Source organism: Scyliorhinus torazame, chromosome 6, assembly GCF_047496885.1.
Source record: "Scyliorhinus torazame isolate Kashiwa2021f chromosome 6, sScyTor2.1, whole genome shotgun sequence".
NCBI lineage: Eukaryota > Metazoa > Chordata > Chondrichthyes > Carcharhiniformes > Scyliorhinidae > Scyliorhinus > Scyliorhinus torazame.
In genome coordinates this window covers 40,936,407-40,953,274 of record NC_092712.1, presented here as the reverse complement: position 1 = coordinate 40,953,274, position 16,868 = coordinate 40,936,407, and positions in this window count along the sequence as shown.

The window sequence follows — 16,868 nt, the reverse complement described above, 5'->3', positions numbered from 1 at the left end:
ACCGCACTCTGAATCAGAGCCCACACTCTGAATAAGAGCCCACACTCTGAATCTGAGCCCACTATCATGTGAGAATACCTTTATGAAATGGGTGTTTATAAATGTGTGTATATAAATATCTGTAGTGAGAGTACCTTTAAGAAATGGGTGTTTATTACTGCAGTGATGTCAGAGAATGGGTGGAGGTGGGCTGCCTGTCAGCTTTTTACTTTTGTTTTAAGTTGCTTGCTGCAGGGTGTGTTTGGTTTAGTTTTCAGAGGTGGATAGATGCAGTCACAGCCAGAAGGTGTATGAGTCTCTCTCTGTAATCTAAAAACTGTAAACAGATCCTCTGGTGATTTAAAACTAATAACTGCTCTCAGTAGTGACTTTAACCTGATGTGCTTCTGCTTAAAGGTTTTGATTAAGTCTTATGGATGTTAAAAGAACAGCTTAAGGATTACTTAGTGTTGTATTCTTTGGGGGCTGTATTTGAATTAATGGTTGCTAAGATGTTCACTGTATGTTTTAAAAGGTTAACTAGAGTTCATAGAATAAATATTTTTTTGCTTTAAAAAAGTACTTTTCCATTTCTGCTGTACCCCACACCTGTAGAGTGGGCCGTGTGCTCGCCACACAAAAATCTAGTAAACGTTGTGGGTCAGGTGAACTCCATGATACATTCTCTAAACCCTGGCCCATAACACGGCACTCTGAATCAGAGCCCACACTGTGAAGCAGAGCCCACACTCTGAATCAGAGCCCACACTCTGAATCAGAGCCCACACTCTGAATCAGAGCCCAGACTCTAAATCAGTGCCCACACTCTGAATCAGAGCCCACACTCTAAATCAGTGCCCACACTCTGAATCAGAGCTCACACTCTGAATCAGAGCCCACACTCTGAATCAGAGCTCACACTCTGAATCAGAGCCCAAACTCTGAATCAGAGCCCACACTCTGAATCAGAGCCCACACTCTGAATCAGAGCGCACACTCTGAATCAGAGCCCACACTCTAAATCAGTGCCCACACTCTGTCTCAGTGCCCAAACTCTGATTCAGAGCCCACGCTCTGAATTAATGCCGACACTCTGAATTGAAGTCCACACTCTGAATCAGAGCCAACACTCTGAATCAGAGCCCACACTCTGAATCAGAGCCCACACTCTGAATCAGAGCCCACACACTGAATCAGAACCCGCACTCTTAATCAGAGCCAACACTCTGAATCAGAACCCTCACTCTGAATCAGAGCCCACACTCTGAATCAGAGCCCACTCTCTGAATCTGAGCCCACTATCATGTGAGAATACCTTTATGAAATGGGTGTTTATAAATGTGTGTATATAAATATCTGTAGTGAGAGTACCTTTAAGAAATGGGTGTTTATTACTGCAGTGATGGCAGAGAATGGGTGGAGCTGGGCTGTCTGTCAGCTTTTTACTTTTGTTTGAGGTTGTTTGCTGCAGGGTGTGTGTTTGTTTTGGTTTTCAGAGCTGGATAGTTGCAGTCACAGCCAGAAGGTGTATGTGTCTCTCTCTGTAATCTAAAAACTGTAAACCGATCCTTTGGTGATTTAAAACTAATAACTGCTCTCAGTCGTGACTTTAACCTGATGTGCTTCTGCTTAAAGGTTTTGATTAAGTCTTATGGATGTTAAAAGAACATCTTAAGGATTACTTAGTGTTGTATTCTTTGGGGGCTATATTTGAATTAATGGTTGCTAAGATGTTCACTCTATGTTTTAAAAAGGTTAACTAGAGTTCATAGAATAAACATTGCTTTGCTTTAAAAAAGTACTTTTCCATTTCTGCTGGACCCCACACCTGTAGAGTGGGCCGTGTGCTCGCCACACAAAAATCTAGTAAACGTTGTGGGTCTGGTGAACTCCATGATACATTCTCTAAACCCTGGCCCATAACACCGCACTCTGAATCAGAGCCCACACTCTGAATCAGAGCCCACACTCTGAATCAGAGCCCACACTCTGAATTGAGCCCAAACTCTGAATCAGAGCTCACACTCTGAACCAGAGCCCACACTCTGAATCAGAGCTCACACTCCGAACCAGAGCCCACACTCTGAATCAGAACCCACACTCTGAATCACAACCCGCACTCAGAATCACAGCCCACACTCTGAATCACAGCCCATACTCTGAATCAGAACACACACTCTGAATCAGAGCCCACACTCCGAATCAGAACCCACACTCTGAATCAGAGCCCACACTCTGAATCAGAACCCACACTCTGAATCAGAGCCCACACTCTGAATAAGGGCCCACACTCTGAATCAGTACCCACACTCTAATCAGAGCCCACACTCTGAATCAGAACCCACACTCTAAATCAGAGCCCACACTCTGAATCAGAGCCCACACTCTGAATCAGAGCCCACACTCTGAATCAGAGCTCACACTCTGAATCAGAGCCCACACTCTGAATCAGAACCCACACTCTGAATCAGAGCCCACACTCTGAATCAGAGCCCACACTCTGAATCAGTACCCACACTCTGAAACAGAGCCCACACTCTGAATCAGAGCCCACGCTCTGAATCAGAGCCCACACTCTGAATCAGAATCCACACTCAGAATCAGAGCCCACACTCTGAATCAGTGCCCACACTCTGAATCAGAGCCCACACCCTGAATAAGAGCCCACACTCTGAATCAGTGCCCACACTCTGAATCAGAGCCCACACTCTGAATAAGAGCCCACACTCTGAATCAGAGCCCACACTCTGAATCAGAACCCACACTCTGAATCAGAGCCCACACTCTGAATCAGAGCCCACACTCTGAATCAGAGCCCACGCTCTGATTCAGAGCCCACGCTCTGATTCAGAACCCACACTCTGCATCAGAGCCCACACTCTGAATCAGAGCCCACACTCTGAATCAGAACCCACACTCTGAATCAGTGCCCACACTCTGAATCAGTGCCCACACTCTAATCAGAGCACACACTCTGAATCAGAACCCACACTCTGAATCAGAGCCCACACTCTAAATCAGAGCCCACACTCTGAATCAGAGCCCACACTCTGAATCAGAGCCCACACTCTGAATCAGAGCCCACACTCTGAATCAGAGCCCACACTCTGAATCAGAACCCACACTCTGAATCAGAGCCCACACTCTGAATCAGAGCCCACACTCTGAATCAGAACCCACACTCTGAAACAGAGACCACACTCTGAATAAAGCCCACGCTCTGAATCAGAGCCCACACTCTGAATCAGAACCCACACTCTGAATCAGAGCCCACACTCTGAATCAGAGCCCACACCCTGAATAAGAGCCCACACTCTGAATCAGTGCCCACACTCTGAATCTGAGCCCACTATCATGTGAGAATACCTTTATGAAATGGGTGTTTATAAATGTGTGTATATAAATATCTGTAGTGAGAGTACCTTTAAGAAATGGGTGTTTATTACTGCAGTGATGTCAGAGAATGGGTGGAGGTGGGCTGTCTGTCAGCTTTTTACTTTTGTTTTAAGTTGCTTGCTGCAGGGTGTGTTTTGGTTTAGTTTTCAGAGGTGGATAGATGCAGTCACAGCCAGAAGGTGTATGAGTCTCTCTCTGTAATCTAAAAACTGTAAACAGATCCTCCGGTGATTTAAAACTAATAACTGCTCTCAGTAGTGACTTTAACCAGATGTGCTTCTGCTTAAAGGTTTTGATTAAGCCTTATGGATGTTAAAAGAACATCTTAAGGATTACTTAGTGTTGTATTCTTTGGGGGCTCTATTTGAATAAATGGTTGCTAAGATGTTCACTGTATGTTTTAAAAAGGTTAACTAGAGTTCATAGAATAAACATTGCTTTGCTTTAAAAAAGTACTTTTCCATTTCTGCTGGACCCCACACCTGTAGAGTGGGCCGTGTGCTCGCCATACAAAAATCTAGTAAACGTTGTGGGTCAGGTGAACTCCATGATAAATTCTCTAAACCCTGGCCAATAACACCGGACTCCGAATCAGAGCCCACACTCTGAATCAGAGCCCAAACTCTAAATCAGAGCTCACACTCCGAACCAGAGCCCACACTCTGAATCAGAGCCCACACTCTGAATCAGAGCCCGCACTCTGAATCAGTGCCCACACTCTGAATCAGAGCACACACTCTGAATCAGAGCCCACATTCTGAATCAGAGCCCACACTCTGAATCAGAGCCGACACCCTGAATCAGAGCCCACACCCTGAATCAGAGCCCACACCCTGAATCAGAGCCATCACTCTGAATCAGAGCCCGCACTCTGAATCAGAGCCCGCACTCTGAATCAGAGCCCGCACTCTGAATCAGAGCCCGCACTCTGAATCAGAGCCCACACTCTGAATCAGAGCCCACACTCTGAATCAGAGCCCACACTCTGAATCAGAGCCCACACTCTGAATCAGAGCCCACACTCTGAATCAGAGCCCACACTCTGAATCAGAGCCCTCATTCTCAATCAGAGCCCACACACTCTGAATCAGAGCCCACACACTGAATCAGTGCCCCTACTCTGAATCAGAGCCCACACTCTGAATCAGTGCCCACACCCTGAATCAGAGCCCACACCCTGAATAAGAGCCCACACTCTGAATCAGTGCCCACACTCTGAATCTGAGCCCAATATCATGTGAGAATACCTTTATGAAATGGGTGTTTATAAATGTGTGTATATAAATATCTGTAGTGAGAGTACCTTTAAGAAATGGGTGTTTATTACTGCAGTGATGTCAGAGAATGGGTGGAGGTGGGCTGTCTGTCAGTTTTTTACTTTTGTTTTAAGTTGCTTGCTGCAGGGTGTGTTTTGGTTTAGTTTTCAGAGGTGGATAGATGCAGTCACAGCCAGAAGGTGTATGAGTCTCTCTCTGTAATCTAAAAACTGTAAACAGATCCTCTGGTGATTTAAAACTAATAACTGCTCTCAGTAGTGACTTTAACCTGATGTGCTTCTGCTTAAAGGTTTTGATTAAGTCTTATGGATGTTAAAAGAACATCTTAAGGATTACTTAGTGTTGTATTCTTTGGGGGCTGTATTTGAATAAATGGTTGCTAAGATGTTCACTGTATGTTTTAAAAAGGTTAACTAGAGTTCATAGAATAAACATTGCTTTGCTTTAAAAAGGTACTTTTCCATTTCTGCTGGACCCCACACCTGTAGAGTGGGCCGTGTGCTCGCCACACAAAAATCTAGTAAACGTTGTGGGTCAGGTGAACTCCATGATACATTCTCTAAACCCTGGCCAATAACACCGGACTCTGAATCAGAGCCCACACTCTGAATCAGAGCCCACACTCTGAATCAGAGCCCACACTCTGATTCAGAGCCCAATCTCTGAATCAGAGCTCACACTCTGAACCAGAGCCCACACTCTGATTCAGAGCCCAATCTCTGAATCAGAGCTCACACTCTGAACCAGAGCCCACACTCTGAATCAGAGCCCAAACTCTGAATCAGAGCTCACACTCCGAACCAGAGCCCACACTCTGAATCAGAGCCCACACTCTGAATCAGAGCCCGCACTCTGAATCAGAGCCCAAACTCTGAATCAGAGCTCACACTCTGAACCAGAACCCACACTCTGAATCAGAGCCCACACTCTGAATCAGAGCCCAAACACTGAATCAGAGCTCACACTCTGAACCAGAGCCCACACTCTGAATCAGAGCCCACACTCTGAACCAGAGCCCACACTCTGAATCAGGGCCCACGCTCTGAATCAGAGCCCGCACTCTGAACCAGAGCCCGCACTCTGAACCAGAGCTCGCACTCTGAACCAGAGCTCGCACTCTGAATCAGAGCCCGCACTCTGAATCAGTGCCCACACTCTGAATCAGAGCACACACTCTGAATCAGAGCCCACACTCTGAATCAGAGCCCACACTCTGAATCAGAGCCGACACCCTGAATCAGAGCCCACACTCTGAATCAGAGCCCACACTCTGAATCAGAGCCCACACTCTGAATCAGAGCCCTCATTCTCAATCAGAGCCCACACACTCTGAATCAGGGCCCTCACACTGAATCAGAGCCCACACACTGAATCAGTGCCCCTACTCTGAATCAGAGCCCACACTCTGAATCAGTGCCCACACTCTGAATCTGAGCCCACACCCTGAATAAGAGCCCACACTCTGAATCTGAGCCCACTATCATGTGAGAATACCTTTATGAAATGGGTGTTTATAAATGTGTGTATATAAATATCTGTAGTGAGAGTACCTTTAAGAAATGCGTGTTTATTACTGCAGTGATGTGAGAGAATGGTTGGAGGTGGGCTGTCTGTCAGCTTTTTACTTTTGTTTTAAGTTGCTTGCTGCAGGGTGTGTTTTGGTTTAGTTTTCAGAGGTGGATAGATGCAGTCACAGCCAGAAGGTGTATGTGTCTCTCTCTCTCTGTAATCTAAAAACTGTAAACAGATCCTCCGGTGATTTAAAACTAATAACTGCTCTCAGTAGTGACTTTAACCTGATGTGATTCTGCTTAAAGGTTTTGATTAAGTCTTATGGATGTTCAAAGAACATCTTAAGGATTACTTAGTGTTGTATTCTTTGGGGGCTGTATTTGAATAAATGGTTGCTATGATGTTCACTGTATGTTTTAAGAAGGTTAACTAGAGTTCATAGAATAAACATTGCTTTGCTTTAAAAAAGTACTTTTCCATTTCTGCTGGACCCCACACCTGTAGAGTGGGCCGTGTGCTCGCCACACAAAAATCTAGTAAACGTTGTGGGTCAGGTGAACTCCATGATACCTTCTCTAAACCCTGGCCCATAACACCGCACTCTGAATCAGAGCCCACACTCTGAATCAGAGCCCACACTCTGAATCAGAGCCCGCACTCTGAATCAGAGCCCAAACTCTGAAGCAGAGCTCACACTCCGAACCAGAGCCCACACTCTGAATCAGAGCCCAAACTCTGAATCAGAGCTCACACTCCGAACCAGAGCCCACACTCTGAATCAGAGCCCACACTCTGAATCAGAGCCCGCACTCTGAATCAGAGCCCAAACTCTGAATCAGAGCTCACACTCTGAACCAGAGCCCAAACACTGAATCAGAGCTCACACTGTGAACCAGAGCCCACACTCTGAATCAGAGCCCACGCTCTGAATCAGAGCCCGCGCTCTGAATCAGAGCCCGCACTCTGAACCAGAGCCCGCACTCTGAACCAGAGCTCGCACTCTGAATCTGAGCCCGCACTCTGAATCAGTGCCCACACTCTGAATCAAAGCCCACACTCTGAATCAGAGCCCACACTCTGATTCAGAGCCCACACTCTGAATCAGAGCCCACACTCTGAATCAGAGCCCACACTCTGAATCAGAGCCCACACTCTGTATCAGAGCCCACACTCTGAATCAGAGTCCACACTCTGAATCAGAACCCACACCCTGAATAAGATCCCACACTCTGAATCAGTGCCCACACTCTGAATCTGAGCCCACTATCATGTGAGAATACCTTTATGAAATGGGTGTTTATAAATGTGTGTATATAAATATCTGTAGTGAGAGTACCTTTAAGAAATGGGTGTTTATTACTGCAGTGATGTCAGAGAATGGGTGGAGGTGGGCTGTCTGTCAGCTTTTTACTTTTGTTTTAAGTTGCTTGCTGCAGGGTGTGTTTTGGTTTAGTTTTCAGAGGTGGATAGATGCAGTCACAGCCAGAAGGTGTATGAGTCTCTCTCTGTAATCTAAAAACTGTAAACAGATCCTCTGGTGATTTAAAACTAATAACAGCTCTCAGTAGTGACTTTAACCTGATGTGCTTCTGCTTAAAGGTTTTGATTAAGTCTTATGGATGTTAAAAGAACATCTTAAGGATTACTTAGTGTTGTATTCATTGGGGGCTCTATTTGAATAAATGGTTGCTAAGATGTTCACTGTATGTTTTAAAAAGGTTAACTAGAGTTCATAGAATAAACATTGCTTTGCTTTAAAAAAGTACTTTTCCATTTCTGCTGGACCCCACAACTGTAGAGTGGGCCGTGTGCTCGCCACACAAAAATCTAGTAAACGTTGTGGGTCAGGTGAACTCCATGATACATTCTCTAAACCCTGGCCCATAACACCGCACTCTGAATCAGAGCCCACACTCTGAACCAGAGCCCGCACTTTGAACCAGAGCTCGCACTCTGAATCAGAGCCCGCACTCTGAATCAGTGCCCACACTCTGAATCAGAGCACACACTCTGAATCAGAGCCCACATTCTGAATCAGAGCCCACACTCTGAATCAGAGCCCACACCCTGAATCAGAGCCCACACACTCAATCAGAGCCATCACTCTGAATCAGAGCCCTCACTCTGAATCAGAGCCCGCACTCTGAATCAGAGCCCACACTCTGAATCAGAGCCCACACTCTGAATCAGAGCCCATATTCTCAATCAGAGCCCACACACTGAATCTGTGCCCCTACTCTGAATCAGAGCCCACCCTCTGAATCAGAGACCGCACTCTGAATCAGAGACCGCACTCTGAATCAGTGCCCGCACTCTGAATCGAAGCACACACTCTGAATCGGAGTCCACACTCTGAATCAGAGCCCACACTCTGAATCGGAGCACACACTCTGAATCGGAGCTCACACTCTGAATCGGAGCACACACTCTGAATCGGAGCCCGCACTCTGAATCAAAGCACGCACTCTGAATCAGAGCCCACACTCTGAATCAGAGCACACACTCTGAATCAGAGCCCACACTCTGAATCAGAGCCTACACTCTGAATCAGAGTCCACACTCTGAATCAGAGTCCACACTCTGAATCAGAGCTCACACTCTGAATCAGAGCTCACACTCTGAATCAGAGCCCGCACTCTGAATCAGAGCCCACACTCTGAATTGAAGCCCTCACTCTGAGTCAGAGTCAACACTCTGAACCAGAGCCCGCACTCTGAACTAGAGCCCGCACTCTGAACCAGAGTCCACACTCTGAATCAGAGCCCACACTCTGAATCGGAGCCCGCACTCTGAATCAGAGTCCATACTCTGAATCGGAGCTCACACTCTGAATCGGAGCACACACTCTGAATCGGAGCCCGCACTCTGAATCAAAGCACGCACTCTGAATCAGAGCCCACACTCTGAATCAGAGCACACACTCTGAATCAGAGCCCACACTCTGAATCAGAGCCTACACTCTGACTCAGAGCCCACACTCTGACTCAGAGCCCACACTCTGAATCAGAGCCCATACTCTGAATCAGAGCCCACACACTCAATCAGAGCCATCACTCTGAATCAGAGCCCGCACTCTGAATCAGAGCCCGCACTCTGAATCAGAGCCCGCACTCTGAATCAGAGCCCACACTCTGTATCAGAGCCCACACTCTGTATCAGAGCCCACACTCTGAATCAGAGCCCACACTCTGAATCAGAGCCCACACTCTGAATCGGAGCCCACACTCGGAATCAGAGCCCACACTCTGAATCAGAGCCCACATTCTCAATCAGAGCCCACACACTCAATCAGAGCCCTCACTCTGAATCAGAGCCCACACACTGAATCAGTGCCCCTACTCTGAATCAGAGCCCACACTCTGAATAAGAGCCCACACTCTGAATAAGAAACCACACTCAGAATAGGAACCCACACTCTGAATAAGAGCCCACACTCTGAATCAGTGTCCACACTCTGAATCGGAACCCACACTCTGAATCGGAGCCCGCACTCTGAATCAGAGCAAACACTCTGAGCCAGAGTCCGCACTCTGAATTAGAGCCCGCACTCTGAATCAGAGCCCGCACTCTGAATCAGAGCCCGCACTCTGAATCAGTGCCCACACTCTGAATCAGAGCCCACACACTCAATCAGAGCCCTCACTCTGAATCAGAGCCTACACACTGAATCAGTGGCCCTACTCTGAATAAGAACCCACACTTTGAATAAGAACCCACACTCTGAATCAGAGCCCACTGTCATGTGAGAATACCTTTAAGAAATGGGCATTTATAAATGGGTGTGTATATATATATCTGTAGTGAGAGTACCTTTAAGAAATGGGTGCTTATTACTGCAGTGATGTCAGAGAGTGGGTTGAGCTGGGCTGTCTGTCAGCTTTTTACTTTTGTTTTAGGCTGTTTGCTGCAAGGTTAATTTTAGTTTAGTTTTCAGAGCTGGATAGCTGCAGTCACAGCCAGATTGCATATGAGTCTCTCTATCTGTAATCGAAAAAGTGAAAATCGATCCTTTGGTGATTTAAAATTAATAACTACTCTCAGTCGTGACTTTAACCTGATGTGCTCCTGATTAAAGGTTTTGTTTAAGTCTTATGGATCTTAAATGGACAACTTAAGGATTACTTTGTGTTGTATTCTTTGGGGGCTGTATTTGAATTAATGGTTGCTAAGATGTTCACTGTATGTTTAAAAAAGGTTAACTTGAGTTCATAGAATAAACAATGTTTTGCTTTAAAAAATACTTTTCCATTTCTGCTGTACCACACCTGTAGAGTGGGCCGTGTGCTCCCTATACCACAATCTATTAAACGTTGTGGGTCAGGTGAATTCCATGCCACACTTTGGGGTTCTCTAAACCCTGGCCCATAACACCGCACTCTGAATCAGAGTCCACACTCTGAATCAGAGTCCACACTCTGAATCAGAGTCCACACTCTGAATCAGAGTCCACACTCTGAATCAGAGTCCACACTCTGAATCAGAGTCCACACTCTGAATCAGAGCTCACACTCTGAATCAGAGCCCACACTCTGAATTGAAGTCCTCACTCTGAGTCAGAGCCAACACTCTGAACCAGAGCCCGCACTTTGAATCATAGTCCACACTCTGAATCAGAGTCCGCACTCTGAATCAGAGTCCACACTCTGAATCAGAGTCCACACTCTGAATCAGAGTCCACACTCTGAATCAGAGTCCACACTCTGAATCAGAGTCCACACTCTGAATCAGAGTCCACACTCTGAATCAGAGTCCACACTCTGAATCAGAGTCCACACTCTGAATCAGAGCTCACACTCTGAATCAGAGCCCACACTCTGAATTGAAGTCCTCACTCTGAGTCAGAGCCAACAATCTGAACCAGAGTCCACACTCTGAATCGGAGCCCGCACACTGAATCAGAGTCCACACTCTGAATCAGAGCTCACACTCTGAATCAGAGCCCACACTCTGAATCGGAGCCCGCACTCTGAATCAAAGCACGCAATCTGAATCAGAGATCACACTCTGAATCAGAGCCCAAACTCTGAATCAGAGCCCGCACTCTTAATCTGAGCCCGCACTCTGAATCAGAGCCTACACACTGAATCAGTGGCCCTACTCTGAATAAGAACCCACACTTTGAATAAGAACCCACACTCTGAATCAGAGCCCACTGTCATGTGAGAATACCTTTAAGAAATGGGCATTTATAAATGGGTGTGTATATATATATCTGTAGTGAGAGTACCTTTAAGAAATGGGTGCTTATTACTGCAGTGATGTCAGAGAGTGGGTTGAGCTGGGCTGTCTGTCAGCTTTTTACTTTTGTTTTAGGCTGTTTGCTGCAAGGTTAATTTTAGTTTAGTTTTCAGAGCTGGATAGCTGCAGTCACAGCCAGATTGCATATGAGTCTCTCTATCTGTAATCGAAAAAGTGAAAATCGATCCTTTGGTGATTTAAAATTAATAACTACTCTCAGTCGTGACTTTAACCTGATGTGCTCCTGATTAAAGGTTTTGTTTAAGTCTTATGGATCTTAAATGGACAACTTAAGGATTACTTTGTGTTGTATTCTTTGGGGGCTGTATTTGAATTAATGGTTGCTAAGATGTTCACTGTATGTTTAAAAAAGGTTAACTTGAGTTCATAGAATAAACAATGTTTTGCTTTAAAAAATACTTTTCCATTTCTGCTGTACCACACCTGTAGAGTGGGCCGTGTGCTCCCTATACCACAATCTATTAAACGTTGTGGGTCAGGTGAATTCCATGCCACACTTTGGGGTTCTCTAAACCCTGGCCCATAACACCGCACTCTGAATCAGAGTCCACACTCTGAATCAGAGTCCACACTCTGAATCAGAGTCCACACTCTGAATCAGAGTCCACACTCTGAATCAGAGTCCACACTCTGAATCAGAGTCCACACTCTGAATCAGAGCTCACACTCTGAATCAGAGCCCACACTCTGAATTGAAGTCCTCACTCTGAGTCAGAGCCAACAATCTGAACCAGAGTCCACACTCTGAATCGGAGCCCGCACACTGAATCAGAGTCCACACTCTGAATCAGAGCTCACACTCTGAATCAGAGCCCACACTCTGAATCGGAGCCCGCACTCTGAATCAAAGCACGCAATCTGAATCAGAGATCACACTCTGAATCAGAGCCCAAACTCTGAATCAGAGCCCGCACTCTTAATCTGAGCCCGCACTCTGAATCAGAGCCTACACACTGAATCAGTGGCCCTACTCTGAATAAGAACCCACACTTTGAATAAGAACCCACACTCTGAATCAGAGCCCACTGTCATGTGAGAATACCTTTAAGAAATGGGCATTTATAAATGGGTGTGTATATATATATCTGTAGTGAGAGTACCTTTAAGAAATGGGTGCTTATTACTGCAGTGATGTCAGAGAGTGGGTTGAGCTGGGCTGTCTGTCAGCTTTTTACTTTTGTTTTAGGCTGTTTGCTGCAAGGTTAATTTTAGTTTAGTTTTCAGAGCTGGATAGCTGCAGTCACAGCCAGATTGCATATGAGTCTCTCTATCTGTAATCGAAAAAGTGAAAATCGATCCTTTGGTGATTTAAAATTAATAACTACTCTCAGTCGTGACTTTAACCTGATGTGCTCCTGATTAAAGGTTTTGTTTAAGTCTTATGGATCTTAAATGGACAACTTAAGGATTACTTTGTGTTGTATTCTTTGGGGGCTGTATTTGAATTAATGGTTGCTAAGATGTTCACTGTATGTTTAAAAAAGGTTAACTTGAGTTCATAGAATAAACAATGTTTTGCTTTAAAAAATACTTTTCCATTTCTGCTGTACCACACCTGTAGAGTGGGCCGTGTGCTCCCTATACCACAATCTATTAAACGTTGTGGGTCAGGTGAATTCCATGCCACACTTTGGGGTTCTCTAAACCCTGGCCCATAACACCGCACTCTGAATCAGAGTCCACACTCTGAATCAGAGTCCACACTCTGAATCAGAGTCCACACTCTGAATCAGAGTCCACACTCTGAATCAGAGTCCACACTCTGAATCAGAGTCCACACTCTGAATCAGAGTCCACACTCTGAATCAGAGCTCACACTCTGAATCAGAGCTCACACTCTGAATCAGAGCCCACACTCTGAATTGAAGTCCTCACTCTGAGTCAGAGCCAACAATCTGAACCAGAGCCCGCACTCTGAATCAGAGTCCACACTCTGAATCAGAGCCCACACTCTGAATCGGAGCCCGCACACTGAATCAGAGTCCACACTCTGAATCAGAGTCCACACTCTGAATCAGAGCTCACACTCTGAATCAGAGCCCACACTCTGAATCGGAGCCCGCACTCTGAATCAAAGCACGCAATCTGAATCAGAGATCACACTCTGAATCAGAGCCCAAACTCTGAATCAGAGCCCGCACTCTTAATCTGAGCCCGCACTCTGAATGAGAGCCCGCACTCTGAATCAGAGTCCGCAATCTGAATGAGAGCCCGCACTCCGAATGAGAGCCCGCACTCTGGATCAGAGCCAGCATTCTGAATCAAAGCTCGCACTCTGAATCAGAGCTCGCACTCTGAATCAGAGCCCGCACTCTGAATCAAAGCTCGCACTCTGAATCAGAGCCCGCACTCTGAATCAGAGCCCGCACTCTGAATCAAATCCCGCACTCTAAATCTGAGCCCCCACTCTGAATCAGAGCCCGCACTCTGAATCAGAGCCAACAGTCTGAAACAGAGCCCGCACTCTGAAACAGAGCCCGCACTCTGAATCACAGCCCGCACTCTGAATCAGAGCCCGCACCTGAATTACAGCCCGCACTCTGAAACAGAGCCCGCACTCTGCATCAGAGCCCGCACTCTGCATCAGAGCCCGCACTCTGAATCACAGCCCGCACTCTGAAACAGAGCACGCACTCTGGATCACAGCCCGCACTCTGAATCAGAGCCCGCACTCTGAATCAGAGCCCGCACTCTGAATTACAGCCCGCACTCTGAAACAGAGCCCGCACTCTGAATCACAGCCCGCACTCTGAATCACAGCCCGCACTCTGAATCACAGCCCGCACTCTGCATCAGAGCCCGCACTCTGCATCAGAGCCCGCACTCTGAATCACAGCCCACACACTGAATCAGAGCCCGCACTCTGAATCACAGCCCGCACTCTGAATCAGAGCCCGCACTCTGCATCAGAGCCCGCACTCTGCATCAGAGCCCGCACTCTGCATCACAGCCCGCACTCTGAATCACAGCCCGCTCTCTGAATCAGAGCCCGCACTCTGCATCAGAGCCCGCACTCTGAAACAGAGCACGCACTCTGGATCACAGCCCGCACTCTGAAACAGAGCCCGCACTCTGAATCAGAGCCCGCACTCTGCATCAGAGCCCGCACTCTGGATCACAGCCCGCACTCTGAATCAGAACCCGCACTCTGAATCAGAGCCCGCACTCTGAAACAGAGCACGCACTCTGGATCACAGCCCGCACTCTGAATCAGAGCCCGCACTCTGAATCAGAGCCCGCACTCTGAATCAGAGCCCGCACTCTGCATCAGAGCCCACACTCTGAATCAGACCCCGCTCTCTGAATCAGAGCCCACATTATGAAATGGAATTCAAACTCTTTGTTAGAAGGTGAAAGCATATGGGATCCAAAGTTGGAGTCAAAACTGCCTGAGTGCTGGGAGATAGAGGGTGGTGGTAAAACACTATTTGTGTGATTGGAGGCCAGTGTTCAGTGGCGTACTGCAGGCATCAGTGCTCGTTCCCGTTACATTTGTGATACATAAAATGATATAAATGAGAATGTGGTTTGGGGGGACGAAAAGTAAGTTTGGGAATGATGCAAAGGGTTGTTAATAGAGCAGAAGAACGTCTTAGGTTGCAGGAAGATATAGACTTATTGGTCAAATTGGCAGGTGAGTGGCAGATGGAATTTATCCCTGAAAAGTGTGAGGTGATGCACTTTGGATGAAGTAACAAGACAAGGGAGTACTTAATAACTGGCTGGCCACTAGGAAGCTCAGAGGAACAGAGGGGTCCTGGGGTGCTTGTCCACTGATCCCTGAAGTTGGCAGGACAGGTTAGTCAGGTGGTTAAGAAGGCATACGGGACACTTGCCTTTATCAGTCGTGTCATCGATTCTAAGAGCAGGAAGCAACTCATCCCTCATATTATCATAGTTATCTGTATTAAGACTCTGGACCCTAGTCTTAGAATCAACTATCTCACTATCCACCTTGATAAATAATTCTTTCATCTTATGGTCACTCATCCCCTAGGGTTCTCTCACAACTAAATTGCCAACTAATCCTTTCTCATTGCACAAAACCTGTTCCCTTGCTGGTCCATCAACGTTTACGTCCATACTCCAGAAATTCCTCCTATATTGTGGTTATTTTGGAGCTATACAGGACTTTAGTTAGGCCACACTGGAGGACTGAGTGCATTCTGATTGCCTCACCATAGGAAGGCTGATGTGGAGATGCCGGCGTTGGACTGGGGTGAGCACAGTAAGACGTCTTACAACACCAGGTTAAAGTCCAACAGGTTTAACATAGAACATAGAACAATACAGTTGTTTCAAATCACGAGCCTTCGGAGCACTGCTCCTTCCTCAGGTGAATGAAGAGGTGGGTTCCAGAAACATACATACAGACAAAGTCAATGATGCAGGATGATACTTTGAATGCGGTAATTAAGTCTTGACAGATCCAGATAGAGCAACTGGAGAAAGGGCTAATCACAGGTTAAAGAGGTGTGAATTGTCTCAAGCCAGGACAGTTGGTAGGATTTCGCAAGCCCAGGCCAGAGGGCGGGGGGTGAATGTAATGCGGCATGAATCTCAGGTCCCGGTTGAGGCCGTACGCATGTGTGCGGAACTTGGCTATAAGTTTCTGCTCGCCGATTCTGCGTTGTCACACATCCTGAAGGCCGCCTTGGAGAATGCTTACCCAACGATCAGAGGCTGAATGCCCTTGACTGCTGAAGTGTTCCCCAACTGGAAGAGAACATTCCTGCCTGGTGATTGTCGCGCAATGTCCGTTCATCCGTTGTCGCAGCGTCTGCATGGCCTCGCCAATGTACCACGCTTCGGGACATCCTTTCCTGCTGCATATGAGGTAGACAACGTTGGCCGAGTCACATGAGTATGTACCACGCACCTGGTGGGTGGTGTTCTCACGTGCAGTATTAAGGGCAGTGATTTTCTGGATGAAACCAGCTAGCCTTGTGCACATGATAATGCATGAGAAGTAACCTCAACAGTCCGCAGAGGTTTATTTGGGGGGATAGTTTTCTTTGTGTATAAGCCTGTGGGTTAATTGAAAAAAATAACTTTCATCGCTTCCTCCTGTTGGTGTCTTGTGTCAATTTAAATACAGTGGGCCTAGTAAATCAATCCTTTCATATCACCTTGTGACTTTAAGTCTAATGAAGGGGTGCTAATTGTTGAGGAATGCTTTCTTCTCATTCTCATTCTCCGTTAGTCCAAATACCCCATATGCCATCCAGAGATCTGTAAACCACAAACGAGGCTGGAACACTTCCTAAATACACGGGGCTGGATTCTCTGCTCCCCGACACCGAAATCCTGTTTGGTGACGGGGCGGAGAATCCATTTTGGCTCAAAATCGGAAGCAGCGGCGGTTTTCAAATTCTCCGTCCCCAGAAAATCGGCGTACTTGTTGAGTACACTGCGCCGAGTACCCACGGCCTCAGGCCATTACCT